We start from the raw sequence: 21,384 nt of genomic DNA on the forward strand, positions 1-21,384 counted from the left end.
TGTACACCCTATCCCGCATGTGCTCCACTAATCTCCAAACCCCGCTACATCAGGACGCGTGGCATATAAGAAGAAACCAATAGAGATGTGCATGCTTGTGGAGTTGTATGGAACTACATGGCCTGCCTTCGGCTGCTAGTGCAAGCCAGTCACTTACCCGTACAGCCACTCACATACCACACACTCACCCATAGAGCTACTTACACACCCACTTATTTACATACACAGTCACTCACACACCCACTCACTAACCCATACAGCCCCTCAACACAGCTACTCACTCACCCATACAAACACTCACATACCCACACAACTACTTACATATCCATTTGCACATCCATACAAACACTCACACATCCGCACACTCACCTATACAGTCATTCACACAGACACTCTGCAATAAAGGCACTCACACACCAACTCACTTAACCAAACACCCACTCAAACAGCCACTCACTCTCCCATATAGGCACTTACACTTCGAGCCACTCACTCATACAGCCATTCAGATGCCCACCAACTCACCCATACAGTCACTACACACCCACTTACCCGCCCATAGAGCCACTCACACTGCCACTCACTCACCCATACAGCCATTGACACACCCACTCACCAGTACCGCCACTCGCACAGCATCTCACTCACCCACACAGCTACTCACACACCCAATTATATACCCATACAGCCACTTACACACCCATACATACAAGGATACATACAGTCACACAGCTACTCTTAATATATGTTAGAAGTAGTATCACTCAATAGTAGTGCACCAAGTATACTAATTTATGTTTTTTAGTAGGTTAGTGTCTATGTTTAACACCCATAAACTCTTAAAAACAATTGCACTCACTTGATGATATCTTCATTGATGTCATTTGAGATATCATCAGTGATGTCACTGACCATGTCATAAGTGATGTAATATGTGAAGTCATAAGCAGTGCAATGTGGGCCGTAAGTTATAGTTAGCTCAGGTAACTGTAACTGCTGAATTTCAATGGTTTTGTACCAGTGAAATCTGAGCCCAAATATTGTAATCTTTGCTTTTTCAGTGGATTTCTAAGGTCTTTTAAATTTTATTTCCTAACTATAACATCCCTGTAATGTTTGGGGTTTTTTTCAGTGAGTTTCTATGGCATTTTAATGTTATTTCCTAACTATAATGTCCCTGCAACCTGGGTGTGTGAGTATGTAAGTGGGTGTGTAAGTGTATGGTGGGTGTGTGAGTGCATGTGTGACTGGCTGTTTGGGTTTGTGAGTGGGTGTGGGAGTGGCTGTGTAGGTATATGAGTAGGTAAGTGAGTGGTTTTGTGGGTCTGTGACTGGGTGTGTGAGTGGTTGTATGGGTGTGTGAGGGGCTGGGTGAGTGGTTGTGAGGGTGTGTGAGTGGGTATGTGAAAGGTATGTGAGTGGTTTTGAGGGCCTGTGAATGGGTGTGTAAGTTGTTGTATGGATGTGTGAGTGGGTGTGTGAAAGCTGTGTGGATCTCTGAGTGGGTGTGTGAGTCATTGTGAGGGTCTGAGAGGATGTGTGAGTGGCTGCATGGGTGGGTGTGTGAGTGGCTGTATGGGTGGGTGTGTGGGTGTATAAGTGGCTTTGTGAGTCTGTGAGTGGGTGTGTGAGTGGTCTTGTGGGTATGTGAGTGGCAGTATGGGTGTGAGTGGGTGGTTGTATGGTTGTGTAAGAGGTTGTGGGAGGAGGTGTGTGGATCTGTGAGTGAGTATGCTTTTTTTTATTGGAGTCTGGCTCCTTCGCGAATCCACCCACATTTGTGAGGATCCGAGTAGGATCCGGGGAGGCACAGTAAATAAAAAAAGGTTTTTGATCAATTTCTTACCCATGAGGGGTCACTCACAGACTCCTCTGTTAGTCCCATGGGGTCAAGGTACCTCGGCCCTGACCCCTTCTATAATTTTCTAACTTTATTTCCTCCGCAAGGAACAGAGTCCTGATGAACAAAATGGCAGCAGCAACTTTCCCCTCAGGTTGCGGCAGGCCAATCACGGCATTGCTGTTGGCACATGGATTCGCGAATCCGAGGAGGATCTGTGTCTATATATATATATATATATATATATATATATATATATATATATATATATATATATATATATATATATATATATATATATATATATATATATATATATATATATATATATATACATTTGGATTTAGCTTAATATTTACAGAACTACTGAACAGATTTACACCAAATCACACAAAGGTACTTTCCCGCACCAATATCCACCTTTCTGCCAAATTTGAGGTCATTCCCTTCAGCAATTTGGGCTGTAGCCGTGTCTAAAGTTCCTTGGGGAATTAACATGGGAAACACACGTCCCCCCCTTCTTTTTTCTTGGCCCCCGCATGACCAATCACCCCAATACTTTCCATGTGCAACAAGAATCACCGGTGCACTTTTTGGGGGAATTGTAGTGAAGATCCGTCAAACAACGTCAAAGTTATAGGCAAGTAAAAAAATGCTTTTCTTATGGAAACTAGGTCCAAACTATAACTACCTACTATATATAATTTATATAGTGATACTATCCTTCAACAAGCAAGTGATAAGGCTGCTCTAAAGACTAGGGAATCTCTTTTGGGTTCTCATAAGAGAACCGAGGTAAATGAACACAAGATAGGGGGAGAGGATAACAGTGCACCTCGCCTTATCACCGCATTCAATCGGCAACACAAACAGCTCAGGGCCATTGTTAATAAAAATTGGCCAATACTTAAAACTGATGCAGTGTTGGCACCCGGACTCCCGACCGTGCCTACCATTACCTTCAGGCAGGCTGTTTCCATGAGAAATCAATTGGTCAAAAGCAGCCTTGAAGTCATGCCCAAAGGGACATGGTTACAACCCATAAAAGGCTTTTTTGAAATGTACCTCATGTAGGGCCTGCAAATTCGGAGCCAACACAACCCATTATAGCACTCTATTTAGTCCTACACCAGTACAAATAGGAGGGCATTACACCTGCCGCACTGAATATGCGGTTTACGTCCTTACATGCACTTGTGGCCTTAATTGCGTAGGCAGCACTAAACTCCAAGTGCATGCTCGAATCCTGCAGCACTTGAGAGCAATTGTGAACAACGATGCCACCTACCCGGTGGCACGTCATTTGAAAACCACACATGAAAATGATCTTAACTGCCTTGCGTATTTTGTGATTGATGCCATCCCCAAATTAAAACGGGGAGGCAATAGAGAACGCATGCTGAGGCAACTGGAGACTCGCATGATAATAGAACTGGACAGTAAAACCCCTTTTGGATTGAATACTACGGAAGACCTCCATACCTTCCTATAATACAGATGAACTCTTGTGACTCTATACTCTTTTTACAATTAGAGTATAGTACTAACATTGACATGTAGCTTTTTTGATATATATTTATTATATATATTTATACTCCTGTACTGGTAATAATTTTTACCTCATGTACTACTTTTTTTATCCTAGTATTGTCAGCACTTTTAGTAACTTATTTATTTGGTTTATGCACACCTCCCCCACGATCTAATTGATTGTGCATATTAGTTTAATATTTTAGATCTAGACAAATTTTGCACATTATTAGCACTTTGCACTTTATGGCAATCTTTGCACATTTATAAATACGCATTAATCATGAATTAGGTCAGTCTCAGTTGATGAATACAGGCCCCAGCTAGGCCCGCAAGACGCAAGGGTTCGCTCTCCTGTAACGGAATCTATAAGGAAGTTGGCACGGAAACTGCAAAGTACAAAGACAGCATTTATTAACCCTTAAGGGTGGTCCTACAATCCACACAACACTCTTCAGTATTGCATAGAGTAGCACAAAGAACTTGCGTACATGGTCCCCTTTTATACACAATAGAGGGGCTCATAAGTGGGTGGATACAACATGAGGCCGAAGAACATTACCATTTATGGTCATTTTCGATACTGAATCAATACGTGGGCGGAGCTAACACACTCCTTGAGCCCGCGAACACATGGTCAAGCAAGGCTAACTGATAACAGATGTGGTCAAGTCTGGGCATGCGCCAGATGGACGGAAGGGCTATTTATAGACTGTTACTGGGCAGATTACAAGAGCAACTAACACAGAGGTTGGACTCTTCTCGTGGGGAACACGTGGAAGCATGACAATACAAAATGGAGTCCAAACTTCGGTCAACATTACAGAGAAAACATGCTCTATAAGAGGGGAATTAATGTCTTTAGTAAATGCTTAATCACATCGTTGTTTCAATTTACAACAGACGACCCTTTCAGCATTTACTGAAGACATCCGGTTTGTTAAGATAATCATCATATATGTCAATCGTCATCATTTCTTCAACTTCTTTAGCTAGACGTTTCTGGTGAGCAACATCGGCAATAGCTTTCTTATCGGGGATACAAAATGATACACATAATGAGCAGAGTAAAGGACCACACTGAACGCAGATACAGCATGAAAACAGAACCGCTACAATAATGCAGAGACCAGTTAGAACCTTCCATCCCCAGGCAGTAATTAACGCCCAAAACCATCCAGAAAAGGACCAAGTGCCGTTTTCTGTATGGATCTCAGCTGCAATTTTATGCAGTTTATTGATGGCATTATAAACTGATGGCGTATGATCAGGGATAAACACACAACAGCTACTTCCAATAATTTTACATGCTCCTCCTCTGTCAGCTAGCATAACGTCTAATACCATACGATTCTGCAATGCAACAATTCTAGTAATCTGTAATTCCTCCGTAAGATTCCCAAGAGCAGCAGCAGTCTGACTTGTCACAGCTTCTACCACTCTTGTTAACCTTCGGATCTTCCTACTGTTCAGGGCAGCTCCAACAAAGAAAAACAGTCCTAAGTTAAAATCAATATACTGTTGCAGACTGGTATCAGTCTGATCTACATCATCAATTGATAAAGTACGTTTATACCTATTTACAGTCACATTATTCAATAATTTCAGATCCTTATGATAAGATGCGGGAGCTAGGAATACAGGAGGTAATAGAAATGATACATAGCATACCCCAGACCACCCAGCTGGCAGACGGTAATAACCTTTATTTCCACACACAAAATACGTATTATGGGAGGCCACGAAGGTACTATTGTTCAACCCATCAATATTCAGAACAGTAATGCAATCACTAACACCAACAGGAATAAAACCCACACTCTGGACACACAGGTCCGCTTGAGCTTGTGCTACTTGAATTACAAACTTGTCCTTTCCCACAGTGTCTCTTGTGTTCGTAAAGATGTAGGGAATGGATTCATTGTCTGGTCGGTACTCTTCCCACTCCCAAATTGTCCCATTCGCTTGTGGATACCCATTTTTGTCTTGATGGCATTCTTTATTGAGTCTGAAAAGCAATCGTCCCACTGTTGGTTTCCGAGTGGCAAACAGCAAAGTGTACCATGCTCTACAAGAGCCATTATGAGAGAAAGGAAGTGGTATAAATGGCGTACCTCCTTTCTTCTGATGGGCTGGCATCATCCCACATATCCAACAGTTCGTAGCGTTCGTAGCAACGTGGGTATGATGCAGCATCTGAATGAAAGTGTTATTCAAATAAGACTGTCGATGCTTCAACTCTTGATACGGTAATGTATAAAAGTAGTGCTCCGCAGGCATTGGAGTCGTCAACACAAGTGTTTTCCGAGCAGGAGTTACCTCCTCCACAAACCATGTGGCTATCCCAACAATAGCTACTGTCAGCATGAACCCCGATGCACAAAGGATTTTCTTCTTCTCCATGTCAAAAAGAACAATACCCTGATATCTTCCTGAAACTAAAAGGCCTGTCAGAACTCTTCCCCTTGGGCAGCGGTTGATTTCTTCACCAGCGGGCCAAGACGGGTGTCACTACACTAATGCAGGGCTGATCCCCCCCCCCCTTGCCTCATCGGCTCTCCGTTTCACTAACCCAAGGGCCGTTCTGACAGTATGTCCCGGTACTGGAAAACTCACTTCCTTGGTCGAAGATGATATCGCCTTCCTCCAGGAGTCGCGTGGTCCGGAAAGAGCTCCTCAGTGGCGTTTGGCCCCGCAGCACGGCCTGTCTCTGCAGCCAAAATTTCTCGTTGATCGGTCAGCACGGCAGGTTCCACCAATCCGGGCGGCACCTTCCTACAGTGCAGAGAGTGGATCCAATTCTTTCTGTTGGAGACTCGCACAGCCGTCCTCGTTGCGAGGAGGACCTGCTCAGGGCCCACCCATCTCGGCTCCAAACTGTTCGTTCTGTCGAAGACTTTCACCATGACATGGTCACCGGGCCGGAGACCATGTCCTTCGCCGGTAGACCGATCAGGGAGCGCCTCTCGGACCTGTTGATGGATAGAAACCAAGTTATCCGTTAACTGTGCTAGATAATCGTTCATCATTACACAAGGTACATCATACATAGCCTTAGGTTTTGGCGGACCCCAAATATTCATTGGGCGTCCGAAGACAATTTCGTAAGGTGTAAGGCCAGTTCGAGAGTGTGGTACCGATCTAATTGACAATAACGCCAGTGGCAGAGCGTCTGGCCAAGTCAAAGACGTTGAAGCTTGAATTTTAGCGATCTTAAGCTTCAGTGTACCATTATACTTCTCAACTAGGCCTGCAGACTGAGGGTGAAACACGGCGTGGAACTTCTGGGTGATGCCCAGGCCCTTCAAGACGTCCTTTATAACATCCGCTACAAAGTGAGGGCCGTTATCACTCCACAGAAGTCTACAGACGCCATATCGAGGGAAGAACTCTTTCAGCAGCATCTTCGCAGTAGTCATTGCAGTATTGTCTTTCGTAGGGTACGCTTCAACCCATTTGCTGAAAGCGCAGACCACTACTAGGACATACTTCAGATTATTACAGCGCTCCAGTTGGATATAATCCATCTGCAGAACCTCAAAGGGTGCAGTGGGTGTCACAAATCCTCCTGCTGGAGTTCGAGTACCTTTTCCTGGGTTATACCTCAGGCAGATCATACAGGTCTGCACCACCCTCTTCGCTGTGCTAGCAATCTCTGGATGCTCCCAGACTTGGGTAAGCAATTTCACAATTGCGGAAGCTCCAACATGTGCTAGCCCATGTGCCATCTGAACCATAGGCTGTACAAAAGCCGTAGGTAATTTCCATCTATCCATCTGCTTATTTCTCCAGCAGCCCTCGTCATCCAGTTCTCCCTCACTAGCCCATTGTTCCCGCTCTTTGTCAGAAGCGGTCCGTTGCATTTCTCGCACTTCCTCCTTCGCATCATGCCATCTTTCCACCTGTGACTTTACTACATACACGGCAGTAGCACCGGGCTGCATCGCAGTCTCCCGTGCTACTCGATCTGCTAACGCATTCCCTTCTCCAACTTTATCAACTACTTTCCTATGGGCGCTACACTTAACGATGGCAATTTTCTTTGGGTATGTCAGTGCAGTTAAAAGATTATGAACTAACTCTCCATGCATTATCTGTACCCCATGTGACGTTAAAAACCCTCTCTCCTTCCAGAGTAGGCCGAAGTCATGCGCTACTCCGAAGGCATAGCGGCTATCTGTATAAACATTCACACATAGTCCTGTACTGAGCTCACATGCTCGTGTTAATGCTATCAGTTCCGCTGCTTGAGCTGATTTCTGTGGTATGCGTGCTGTCTCCACTATCGTTTGCAATGTGGTAATCGCATATGCTGCTGAAGTCGTACCATCTGGTAGCTTCAGACAGGATCCATCCACCCACAGTTCTCCATCTACATCTGGAAAGGGCGTATCCTGGAGATCAATACGACCCTTTGTTTGTTCCTCAGTCACGAGAATACAATCATGCGCTTTCCGCGCCTCAGGCTGGGTTTCGGGGTATGGCAACAATGTTGCCGGGTTTAACGTTACGCACCTTTTTAACGTAATATGAGGAGCCAAAAGCGTCAACTCATATCCCGTTAAACGGGCACTGGTCAAATGCTGCGTCTTTGTTTGATTAAGCAGGGCATCCACAGCATGGGGGACTAATACCAACAGCTTATGAGATAACACAATTCCCTCGCTTTGGCGTATTGACACAGCTGTCGCCGCAACCGAGCGAAAACACCCTGGTAATGCTCGGGCGACAGGATCAAGTACAGCCGAAAAATATGCACAAGAGCGCTGCTTATCGCCGTGCATCTGCACTAAAACTGACAATGCACATCCATCTTTCTCATGCACATACAACGAAAAGGGTTTTGCATAATCAGGGGTCCCTAACACTGGTGCTGAACAAAGGGCCTGCCGTAGTTGCTGAAAAGCAGTATCACACTCATCTGACCAAGGGATTGGGATAGGCGTGTCCTTTGTCAAGAGGGCTAACAATGGCTTAGCTATGTGCGAAAACCCCAATATCCACTGTCTACAAAAAGAAACAAGACCCAGAAATGCACGCACATCCTTCTGTGTGGACGGTCTCGGTGTATCCAGAATTACTTGGATACGATCCGGTGTGAGTGCACGTCCCTCCTTAGACAAAAGGTGACCCAAATAAGTCACCTTTGGTCTACAGAATTGCAATTTCTTCCTAGATACCTTATGATTGTGGGATGCTAAAAAGGAAAGTAAGGATAACGTACTTTTTGCACACAACTCCAGGGTGTCAGCCGCCAGCAAGATGTCATCGACATATTGAATGAGGGCGACACCCTCGAGCAGAGCAAAGGAATCCAATTGTCGTTTCAAAGCCTGACTGTAAATGCTAGGGCTTTCTGTGTAGCCCTGGGGAATCCTACAGAAACGATAAGATCTATTATTCAATGTAAACCCAAAAAGATATCGGCTATCAGGGTGAATGGGAATGGAAAAGAAAGCATTCTTCAAATCAATCACTGAGAACATGGTCGCCGTAGGCGGGACCAAGGTAAGCAACGTCGTGATATCGGAAACCACTGGGTACTGAGGTATCACGATCTTGTTCACTTCTCTCAAATCAATTATAAACCGATAAACTCTGGCATCCGTATCCTTTTTCAGTATGGGAAGAATCGGACTGTTACAAATGTTGTAGGGGACTTCCTCCACTACCCCTACCGCCATCAAATCCTGCACTATCTGTATGAGAGCTTCCTCACCCTCCTGGGAAATACGGTACTGTGGGAGGCGTGGTAACACCGCCCCCTCCTGGACACTAATGTGGACCGGAGGAATCACCATTTGCCCCACATCTGTGTCCGAAGTCGCCCATAAAGCACGAGGGAGGGTAGCTAACAGCGCATCCTCTGACATCGTACACATCCGTTCTGATCGAGGGTAATTGTCATTCAATATTACCCGTACACCAGCAGGGGAGCAACGGATCGTAGCCCTAAAATGCTTTAACATATCAAGACCCATAATGTTGTCCGGTGTGTACGGGGCAAGCAGAAACGGACAGGGCGCAGAAAAAGAATCAACCTTAAATGTAAGGGGCTGTGAAAGAGGGCTTCGGGAGAGTGTACCGTCAAACCCTACCGATGTAACCATTAAGCCGGATGGGGGAGCCCCCGGAACCAAGTGCCTAGACAATGCACTACGTGTCGCTCCTGTATCCACTAGGAACTGATCGGTAGAGCCTAAAACCTCAGCCGATACATAAGGACCCGTCTGATCGACCGGCACCTCAACTGATTCGTACCCCCATCCAACGCATTCCTATGCATGCTGAGAATCATGATATCCCGATCGGTCAATCTCCGACACGTGATACTGATGCTGGCGATCGAAAACATTTGATCTATCTCGGTGCTGCCCAGCAGTGTCGAAACGGACATTATCGTTAGAATTCCCTCTAGAACTCGAGAAACCCCCTCTACCTCTCGGGCCACCCGGAGTATGCCCCTGACGCGAAGCACGCAACACTGGGCAATCCCTGGCCCAATGGCCCGATTTCTTACAATACGCACACTGGTTCCTATTCAAATCAGATCGGCCCGAAGGGGGACCATAAGATCCTCCCCTTCCTCTATTATTACCCCGTCGGGGCGGGCCATATACTTGCGCCAACATCACCTTGGTTTTTAGATCTTTTGATTTCTTCTCCTCCTGGCCCTTCGCTTCGTGCTCCTGACGCTCATAATACTGGGCGATAGTCAGGAGGGCCGTCGGTGTAGCGGAGGACCAAGAACTTTCACTCGCTTTTAACCGGGCCGCAACTGCCGGCAGCAGATTAGCCACATATTTATCCGCAAAAAGGTGGCGGCCCGTTTCGTCAGTAAGCGACTGGCCACTAAAGTCATGAAACGTTTCTTCGAAGCGCGTGAAGAAATCTGCAACTGACTCGTCAGCTGTCTGTTTACATGCAGTTAACATATTCCAGTCAATCTTTTTAGGGGGGATAATTGTTTTCAACTTAGCCACAATAGCAGCAGGGAGATCTAAAATATTCTGGGGTGGTTTCTGTGCGGGCTTCCTCTCCCTGTCCTCATCCTCAAGCTCAGACCACCGGGCCTTGAAGGCAACTGTATCATCTACCCTTCGGACAGATCGCCACGTATCCGGCGGTAGGATAAGGCCAAAGAACAGGTCTATATCCGCTAAGGTCATGATGCAAGAATTCAAGGCCCCCTCGACTTCTTCGTAGAAGGCCGCTGGATTCTTGCGGGGGTCAGGCAATGCATTCTTTAATGCCATAACATCAGCCCTATGCCACGGAGTGTAAACCCAATTATACACGAAATATCCCTTAGCATCGGCGGAGTTAATGTCCGAGCTAGTCCCCGCTCCTTTAGGAGGAACATACAAAGGCGCCGCCTCGCGCATTGGCTTAGCATGCACTAGATCGCTCTTATCTGATTGAGAGGTGGATGAATGGCCTTCTGCGGTACACGAATCCGACTGCGTCTCCTCCCCTGCTCGTTGGCGCGCTTTTTCTCTGTGGGCCAGCACCGCGTCCCGCAAGGCGAATAGCCGCCGAGCCGTATCAGGAGCCTTAGAGGCAGAAAAAACACCATCATGCAATGCTTTAGCATCCGATGTCACTTCTGCAGGCTCAAAGACACTAGAATATTTCCGAAAAGCAGCAATCACTTCCTCAGCGAAATGACTCAAAAAATACAATCTCTCTCTATCCTGCCACGACCCCCAAATATGGAACAATTCATCCGCGGACACCTTACCCTTAAGTGCACGGAAAGAGATTTGCCGAAGCTCAGCCATATGCTCAGCCGATAACATGGACCGCGTATCTACCTTACCCGTACCCGGGACGGAATCTTGCGGCCTCGGAGCAGATGCGCCGACATAAGGGGGCGGAGAGCGATCTAGTAAATAAAAATCATCATCAAGATTATTAAGGACAGGATAGAGTGGCTGCCGAACAGCATATTGACCCGAAACTTGTAGCCTACGCTCCTTCTCTTGCCTGTCCGTCTGCTCTCTGTCCTCCCGACGCTTCGCTTCCTGTGCTCGCACATGATCATTCTTCCGTTGTTCTTTATCAAACAGCGCTTTCTCACGCTTCTCTCGCTCACGCACCTCCTTCACCCACAACCGCACACACTCAAACATATCCTGACGAGCACGCCGCTTACACATACACTGTTCCACATACTCAATCTTACGTATATCAAACGATCCATACAAAGGCCATCGTAACTCAGGATCTTTTTTTGTATATTTCCTCCATACTGTGCTGTACATTATGGAAGAAAGACCATGCTTCACATACATATCCCTATTAGGAGTCCCCTCTGGGGGAGCTGGAGCAGATTCCTCGAGGTTCAATCGGTTCCCAAAACAGCAACACCACTTACGGAGTGCGCTGAAAGCAGGCATGCTCAGAAATAATGCAAAATATGCAATATTATAGAAAAAAAAATGGCACTTAATCGTTGCGCCGTTCAAAGTTACACAGCTCCGGAGAAATTTCTCCACATTACCTGCCTATATGTGTTGCAACGCATATATATTTTCACAAAGACAAATACAAAATATGACTAGTCATCACCAATCAAACTCAAATAGCCAAACCAGGCTTCAGAAACTCGGAGCAAGTACCGTACAATGGTTCTTACCAATCAAGAGTCCAGATTCCAACTGCCAAGCTCCACAATCGCCCAAACGGCTTTCACGGCAAGACCGACAGAAGAGGTCTCAGTCGAGGACCGGCGCCACCCAGACGGTCAGCTCGGAAGGGAAGGAAGAAAAACCTCGGGATGCCAGGGCTAAGACGCCGCTGGCAGTGATCACGTCCCCGGCCAAACTCCTCACCTTCGTCGCGACCAGTCCTTCGAGCATCCGAGTCGCCGATGAGCCCCACGTGACGGGCGCCAATTGATGAATACAGGCCCCAGCTAGGCCCGCAAGACGCAAGGGTTCGCTCTCCTGTAACGGAATCTATAAGGAAGTTGGCACGGAAACTGCAAAGTACAAAGACAGCATTTATTAACCCTTAAGGGTGGTCCTACAATCCACACAACACTCTTCAGTATTGCATAGAGTAGCACAAAGAACTTGCGTACATGGTCCCCTTTTATACACAATAGAGGGGCTCATAAGTGGGTGGATACAACATGAGGCCGAAGAACATTACCATTTATGGTCATTTTCGATACTGAATCAATACGTGGGCGGAGCTAACACACTCCTTGAGCCCGCGAACACATGGTCAAGCAAGGCTAACTGATAACAGATGTGGTCAAGTCTGGGCATGCGCCAGATGGACGGAAGGGCTATTTATAGACTGTTACTGGGCAGATTACAAGAGCAACTAACACAGAGGTTGGACTCTTCTCGTGGGGAACACGTGGAAGCATGACAATACAAAATGGAGTCCAAACTTCGGTCAACATTACAGAGAAAACATGCTCTATAAGAGGGGAATTAATGTCTTTAGTAAATGCTTAATCACATCGTTGTTTCAATTTACAACACAGTCACCTTTTGGATAGACTGATCTTTGTATTTATTTTTCTTAACTGCAGTCTTTCACATCCTATGACTATATTAGTGAGTATATACTTTTCATGGTACCGCCCCACTTCTCACCATTATCTGGAGGTATTGCATAAGTAAAGTGGCTATTCTTTATGATTTGCATTCATGCAATAATTCTATGTTGCCCTTTATTTTTGCTCTGCTTCTTGGTAATATAAGGTACCCTATATTTGGCTGAAATAATTGTTTTAGAAGACATGTTGGGGTCAATTTTTTTTTAATATATGTAGTATTTACACTATCATGATATTTTTAAAAATTCCCTTTTTATGTTCTTTTTAGACAATGTATACAGTGTAGTGATATTATTTCTAAGCATTCAGCATTTAATGCACTTATTTCAATATAATCACTATCACTGTGGCAGCAGTATCATCATCATTATCTTTTACTTCACTATTTTTTAGGGATGTGTGTCAAAAATCTGTTAAACTGTTACAAAACTGATATACTATTTATGCCTGCAATTGTTTTAGCATATATTTATTTTCTGCAGTTAAGTCAGTTGTTTAAAACAGTATATCCTTTATGTCTATTTATCACATGACATGGGTGCTGCTACTTTAAAAAATGTCTCTCGCAAAGCCAGCCTCATGTGATCAAGGCCGTTTTACCAGCCGAAACGCGTCATGGCAGGCAGAAGGGAGCAATAAAAATTCTCTACCTACCACGAAGAGGAGTTCTTGCATTCTTTTTCGCCGTGAGCTGGAAGTCTTTGAATGCTTTATAGTTGAGATATATATATATATATATATATATATATATGTGTATATATGTGTGTGTGTGTGTGTATATATATATATATACACAAACACACACACATATATATTATATATATATATATATACACATTATATATATATATATATATATATATATATATATATATATATATAGAGAGAGATACAGAGAAAGAAATGCAGATATGTAATATCAGTGAAAATTAAATGGCCCATTAACATGTTATTCAGAGCAACGCAACTGTGCTAACAAACACATATGTACACATTTATTGCTCTAGTGCAAAAGTAAAATTCATGTTTATTACCAAAGGTACTGCACAGGTGACTTGAGAAAAACACTTTATTACCTCATAGATTGCCTATAACTGTTACATAACCGCGGCCGGTGTGCGGAGGTGGCAGCTAGCGGGAAAGTGAGTTGAGAATTTCCCTACCCATTCCAGTGTTCAAATTGTTTAATATTAAAAATCAGTTTCACAACAAAGCTTTTTAAGTTCTCTTTTTAAAAATGTTTTAAACTTGTATTTTGTTACTACAATTTTGCACTTGATAGGCGCTGATATTCTTTGGGTGAAAGAATCACTTGGGGGCATTTTTGTAACATTTTGACCTCATTGGCTACTCTGTCGCATTCAGTGTCGGTAGTCTTTTCTCAGTAGCTGCTAGTTGCCATTTTTGTCGGCGTTCTAGTCTTTTACACGGCTGTTGTATTTAATGGCAGCCGGTGCTTGGAAGCGTGCAGCTGGCGCATCGAAGAGGTCCGGCTGAGACCAGGGCCAGGACCCCAGCCCTTTTTAAAACATGTAGGATAAGCTACTCATCAGCAGATATGATGACCCTCAATAGGTTGTCTAATGAAGCATGTTGCCACTCCTTGGACCCAGTTAGTCTACCGGGTGAGTGTCCTCTCTGTAAATGAATACTAACACGGTCAAGATAAAGTTATCACTGAACAATGTATTTCCTCTAATGATGGGGATTAGGTGATGCAAAGTCGGCCAACTCATAGGTGGCACATGTATTTAGTCAACTGCAGATCCCTCCCTAAGCACAAAGTAGAATTATTTACCTTTTCAGAGGGGACCCTGCCAGAAGCGCTCTTTCTAACAGAAACATGGCTCAATGAGGACTGCTGACCAGATATAGCAGTAGCTCTTCTGCCAGGCTGTTTAATTGCCAGGTGTGATTGTTCTGACAAGGTCAGGGGGGGTTTGCTATTATTGTAAAACAGAATTTAGACTGTAAGTTTACTCCAGTCTCACTTCCAGGCAGTGAAAGCCTGCTGTACTCTATTAAACTATCTCATACGTTTTCAGGAATGCTTGTCTACCATCCACCTGAGTCAGCCACAGAGTTTGTGAAGACCATGCCAGATATACTGTCATCTCACAGTCTCCAGACAGCTAATTTTGCACTATTGGGGGATTTAAATATTCATTTTGAGGATTTAGCATGTACTCAGACCGCCAACTTTCTACAAGACCTGTCAGTAATCCATCTATCTAAGCTGGTTAGCTCTCTAACGCTTAATAAGGGTAACATTTTTGAATCCTAGCTTCACTAACATATCCAACATGGCAGTAAAATCCCCTCTGCCAGTTATTTGGAAGGATCATTACCTTATTTCATTTTTCATTCCAAAAGTAGGGGACCATACACCTAAGGTCATAGGTTCCAAGACTACTCCGCAGTGGTACAAACTGGATACTGCCAGTTGGCCTTACATAAGTCAATCACAAACCTAATACAAGATAAAGAGGTTTCTACACCTATTTAGGATTTAAAAATTGGCTCAATAAGGCCCAAGATGAATGTATTCCATTATTAACCAGTAAGAATGTGCAATCGCTGGATAAAATTCAATGGTTCTCACTGGAGCTACGACAACTAGGAAAAGAATGCAAAAAATGTGAAAGAAAGTGGGGATTCAGTTACGATGACACTTGAAACAGCTCTGTAAATCATCCAAGAAAAAGTATCCGCATGCTATTCGAAGGGTCTGTATGAATGACTTTGCAGAGAGGATAAAGTAAACCTCTAACTCCTCTAAAGGAATCTACATTATTGTAAATTCCTTTCTAAAACCTGATATACTAGAAGCCAGACCTCCTTCATCAGATCCACTCTGTGAATGACATGCTAATCACTTCCTTGGGAAAGTGAGGAACATTTCTGAGGCTTTACCAGAATCAGTAGACCACAATGACCAGATAGATGGAAGATTCACAATGAATACCATTAAAGCTGAACTTTCCACGTTTCCCCAACTAATTAAAGAGGAAGTCATTGCTATGGCAAGCTAAGATAAATCAGGCTCGCTGCTTGACCCTGCTCCAATAGATATTCTATTGAAAGAGGGAGATGTGATGCTCTCCGCTTTGACAGATATCTATAATTTGTACATGAACAACTGCAGGGTTCCGGAGGAATTAAAACATGCCATCAATCGCCCTTTACTTAAGAAACCCACATTGGATCCTGAGGTGATAGAAAACTACAGACCTATATAATTTCTTCCTGGAGTCATTACAATCTTAGAGAAGAGGATAAACAGGCACCTTGCAGAATACCTGGAAGCCAATAATATCCTTTATCCCACTCCAACAGGATTCCACTCAGGTTGCAGCACAGAAACAGCGCTTCCAAGGGCCACAGAAGATCTTAAAATGGTCTTGGTTCAGGGTGGTTCAGCGGCACTGATCCTTCTTGACCGAAGTGCTACATTTGGTACGGTCTCTTATCCCACCCTACTCTACCATTTGGCAGAAGTAGGCATTACAGGGAGCACTTTAAAATGACCTGCCTCATTTTTGGAGAAGCAGAGCTTTCAGGTTAGTGAGGGGCTCTTCCTTTCTACAAGCCATCAGTTGAAATGTGGGGTTCCACAGGGCTCCACTTTGAGCCCTACACTTTTTAATCTGTACGTCTGCTTTATATCCAATATTATCTGCTCATTTGGCTTTACGATGGTATCGTACGTGGATGATATTCAGATTATTGTCTCTATCTAATGATATAGGATCCACCTCCTCGAGACTTGACAGTTGTCAAGAAAAGGTGTCTGAATGGATGGCAGCCAGCTGCCTAAAACCAAACGGGAATTAAATGGAGGTTATGGTAGTTGGTAACAATCCACTGCTTTGGGACCAACTTAATTGGTCTCCTTCCCTAGGAGGACGTCTGTCCCCCAAGTTGAAAGTCATGAGCTTAGGGATTACTCTGGACAAGCATATTTCTAGGTCATCCCAAGTAAAGAAAGTGGCTGGCAGCTGCTTCAGACTCCTCAGTGCCTTAAGGATGACGCTGAAATGGCTCTCTATGGAGGCCTGAAGGACAGTGATTCAAGGACTGATTCTTTCCCGCCCCGACTTTGTCAACTCAGTTTACTTGGGCAGCCCAATGTTTTTTTGGGGGGAGGGGGCATGGGGGTTATATAGCGTGAACTCGACCCAAAGGTATCAGAGCGCTTTACATGTGCACAAGGTGCAATACGGATGGACACATTCATTTTGCACGGGGAGATTAAGTAATTTGCCCACAATCCCAGGATGTTCAGCGTCCCTGCCAAGACTCAAACCCAGTTCCACAGCTTCAATGTCTGATGATGTAGGTATTAGGCCACATCCTCTCCCCATGTCTGTCATTTAAAAAACTCAAAATCATTCAGAACGCTGCAGCTTGAACACTGAGCGGCATTCCTAAAACGTAAGTCAGTACATGCTGAGCTCAAAACTCTTCATTGGCTGCCTATCAATTGCAGAATACAATTTAAGGCACTATATATAGCACATATCGGGCAAAACCCAATGTGACCCTGCATGTCCTCCACCAGTTGGTCACCTTCCATGGACCAACAGGGCTCTTATGTCTACCAATCTTGGTCTTCTTGTTGTCCCCAGAGTCAAGAAATCTAAAAGTGGAGGTTGCTCTTTCATATATCTTGCACCAAAACTCTGGAACTCTTTGCCTACCAGTTTGAGAATGGATGTGTCCTGAATCAAGCGTATCCTCAGGGTCGTACCTATGGTTAGAGGGGTCCACCTCTCGCCAGCCCCAAGTCTGCAGGTATATATGACACAGACTTTAGGATGGTCAAGCGGGGGAAGGAAAGGATGGGGACAGCAGGGAGGAAGACCTGTGAAAATTAAAGAGAATGATATAATACGTTCCTCTATACCCATAAGATAACTACTCTTCTATAGAAGAAATCTGTGCTCAATAAACTACCTGTAAAGGAAAAGAACGTAACCCCTAAACGGGATTAGAGCAGGTGATCTGAAATCCTCAACACCAATACACTGTAAAGGAGAGAACATGAATATACTTTCCTAGCCTGTCTATCAAAGAAAGCAATACCTATCAACCTACCCTCTGTATCGGGTTGAGATGCCCCAAAGATGTTGAACCAGCACTGGAACAGCAATCGCCCACTACTGACCACCCCCTGTTGAGTGAAACACAAATAATTGCCAGTATGCTGATTATCTCAATAGTGAAAAGTTCTATAAATGATTCTGTATCAATTTGTCATCAAAGATACGGCAAAGGATCTGTTCATTCACTTGTGCAACACGAATGGATCAACAAAGAAAATAGCTGGAACAGCTCCATACCATTTGGATCCTGTACAAGCCCGAATAGAAGGTATCTTCAACAATGCTCAATAAGTTAATAGAGCGTTTTACGTCACTCTCCAATATTCTGTTTACCACATAATTAATCTGTATATCCTCTTCCCTGCATGAACCAAGAAAAACGGGCTCGCCAGCAGTGAAGAACAGGTAGATATTGTTGGTCAAGAACTAGAAGTTAATAGAGAGTTTGTCACTCTCAAATTGCCTGTTACCACATGATTAAGCTGTACCTCCTCTTTCCCGCATGAGCCAAGGAAAACGGGCTCGCCAACAGGGAAGAACAGGCAAGTTCTGCAATTAAGAACAATGAGAAAATGTACGCTCAGTGTAAGAGCAATCGATTTCCAGCCTCTCTCTCCCTCGGATGAGCCCCAGGAAATATAGGACTCACCAACCAAGGGAGCGAGTCTATAAAGATCCCAAAACAAAATGGCAAGTCCTTAACAATGAAAACTGCAAGTAAGCTTTGGTGCAACTTGCACCCTTACCGGACAGGGATCTGGCCACCAACGTTGGAAATATGACTAATCGGCAGCTCTATCTGCCGTTTGTTCTGCTATATCCCGGTCTCCTGCTATCACGCACGACGGTGCATTGGACGTCCAGAAACCCATATGCTGATGGGAATTGGAATCCAACTAGACTCCAGGACGGTTCTTCCTCACAGAGCCTGTCTGTGGACGTTGCCGGTGTTGCCTGACAGGATGGCAACTTAATGAGTTTTAGAAAACTGAAAACTTGCATTTTTCCCTAAACATCTTTAATCTATCCTCACTCCAGCTAGGACTGACAGCTATGGGAAGCCCCTTCGAGTAGCCATGCGCTATACAAAACGGGTGTGTAGAATAGAATAACACATGGAAACTGCTCTCCTAATAACCACCATATCTGTGGAGTGTGATTTTACCTTGCTTCTCAAATTTAACACCTTCCATCCTGGTTTTGGTTAAATATATTTGTTAAACCAATTAAACATTAAAAAAAAACATGCAATTGCATTAACCATAGATGGGGATGCGTAGTGTATAATATGCTGCATATTGACATTGTTGAGGGAGTGGCATCATGGCTGACTCTTCACTCAACAACGGTAATAAGTAGTTCTTTGCTCATATATATATATATATATATATATATATACACACCCATACCCTGCCATGGCATAAAACCATTAAAAAAAATAATAATTGACGTGAATTCATGATAATTGCGAATTAGCACCAAAAAAATAAACCGAAAACAAGCGCGGGCTGCCGCTCTTGCTTTAAAATACCCCTTGGGTGGGCCAGGTCCTGGGGGCATATACTAATTATAAGATTGAGGCGCACAGGACCTCCTCCTAGGGTTTATGAAAGCCCCGGGGACCTCCACCTCCCGCGGGGCTCATTCAATTAATATGGCGGGGCCTCGCGGACCCTCCTCAGCCCTGGGGACCACCACCTCCCTGGCGCTAATTAAATTTATGTGGCGTGTCTTGCGGACCCCTCCCCCCCGACCTCCGGGGACTATCATCTCCGCAGGGCAAATATTATTAAAGGAGGGAGGCCACGCGCCCCCCTCCAGGAGCCCTAAATCGCTCTGCGGACTGCCACCCACTGGGGCCGGCTCCTGCAATGTTCCGGGGTACCTACCCTGGGACATTGCTGTTTCACCGCTGCCACCAAACTATAGCATAGAGTGCTCGCTTACAACAAGTGAGAGCATACAAAATGCTCTTGCTGGTTGAAAGTGAGCACAATTGTTTTGATACAGAAGAAACTGCATATTAGCAGTTCCCTCTGTATCAAAGCAATGCTGGCTCCCGCAGGCCATGCAGCCCTCCTTCCTAAAGATGAAAAAGCCAGCAACTTGCTGGAGGCCCTGCCCCCTTTCTCCACTATTCTGCGAACACACCTCCTTGTGCGCTCCTGGTTGGGGCGATGAAGCCCCCTTGGCTGCTGAGGGTCCTTAGGGGCCCACAGAACCTCCTGTTACCTCCATTAAGGCCCACACAGCTGGATTGCTGATAGGTGGTTAGAGGCCACGCCCCCCTCCTCCACTACTCTGCAAACATGCCTCTCGGCGCACTGTTGGTGGGGGGGTGGTGCCGTCCCCTTGCCTCCTGAGGGCCTCACGACTAAAGTGGACTTCTTCCACCAAGCAGCAGTGCGCCAGGAAGTGCGTTTGCAGAGTGGTGGAGGAAGGAGGCGTGGCCTCTGACCACCTCTCAGCAGTCCAGCTGTGTGGGCCTTACTGGACTTAACAGGAAGGCTAGTTGGACCCTCAAGAGCCAAGGGGACTTCATCCCCCAACTAGCAGTGCACCAGGAGGCACGGTTGCAAAGTGGAGGATAAAGGGGGCGTGGTTACCAAAAATATCTCAGCAAACCCACTGTGTGGGAATTGCTGAAGGTAACACGAGGAGTAGTTGGCGCCCAAGGACCCTCAATAGCCAAGGGGACTTCATCCCCTTACTAGTCTCCTGGCACAGTAATAGTTGGGGGATTAAGTCCCCTTGGCTCCAGAGGGACCTTGGGGGCCAAGAAGCCCTCCTGGTACCTCCTGTAAGTCCTACACAGCAGAATTCCTGAGAGCTGGTCAGAGGCCCCGCCCCCTTCCTCCAATACTCTGCAAACATGACTACTACTTTAAAAACCATAGAAATTCACTGAAAAAACGAAAGGCTACAGGGACATTATAGTTGGGTATTAGCATTTATAAAACCGTAGACATTCTCTTTAAAAACCAAAGGTTACAGGGATGTTATAGTTAGGAAATAGAATTTTAAAAACCTTAGACATTCACTGAAAAAAACAAAGGTTACAGGGACGTTCTAGTTTTCACTTGTACAAAACCAGAGAAATTCAGAAGTTATAGTTAGCTGAGCCAACTATAACTCGCACTCCTGCAATGCACTGCGTATGACCTCAGTGAGATTCAGAGGGTGTGAATCTCAAATTTTACATAAATAAATATTTATTAAAACTGACCCTCCAACGACTGTGCCATTCGTGAACTAAGGCAAGTCAGTAGTAATGTAAACCCTAAACATGCCCTAGATTGTTATTATTGATGGGGAAACATTACAATCTATTAAAT

At 44.8% G+C, this 21,384-nt stretch overlaps 1 protein-coding gene across 1 annotated transcript in view; it reads left to right on the forward strand.

Moving 5' to 3' along the window:
- VAV1 (vav guanine nucleotide exchange factor 1) overlaps nt 1-21,384 on the forward strand; it is a 415,631-nt gene that overhangs the window by 378,188 nt on the left and 16,059 nt on the right. The window lies entirely within an intron of this gene.

Source organism: Triturus cristatus, chromosome 4_2 (genome assembly GCF_964204655.1).
Source record: "Triturus cristatus chromosome 4_2, aTriCri1.1, whole genome shotgun sequence".
In the NCBI taxonomy this organism is placed as follows: domain Eukaryota; kingdom Metazoa; phylum Chordata; class Amphibia; order Caudata; family Salamandridae; genus Triturus; species Triturus cristatus.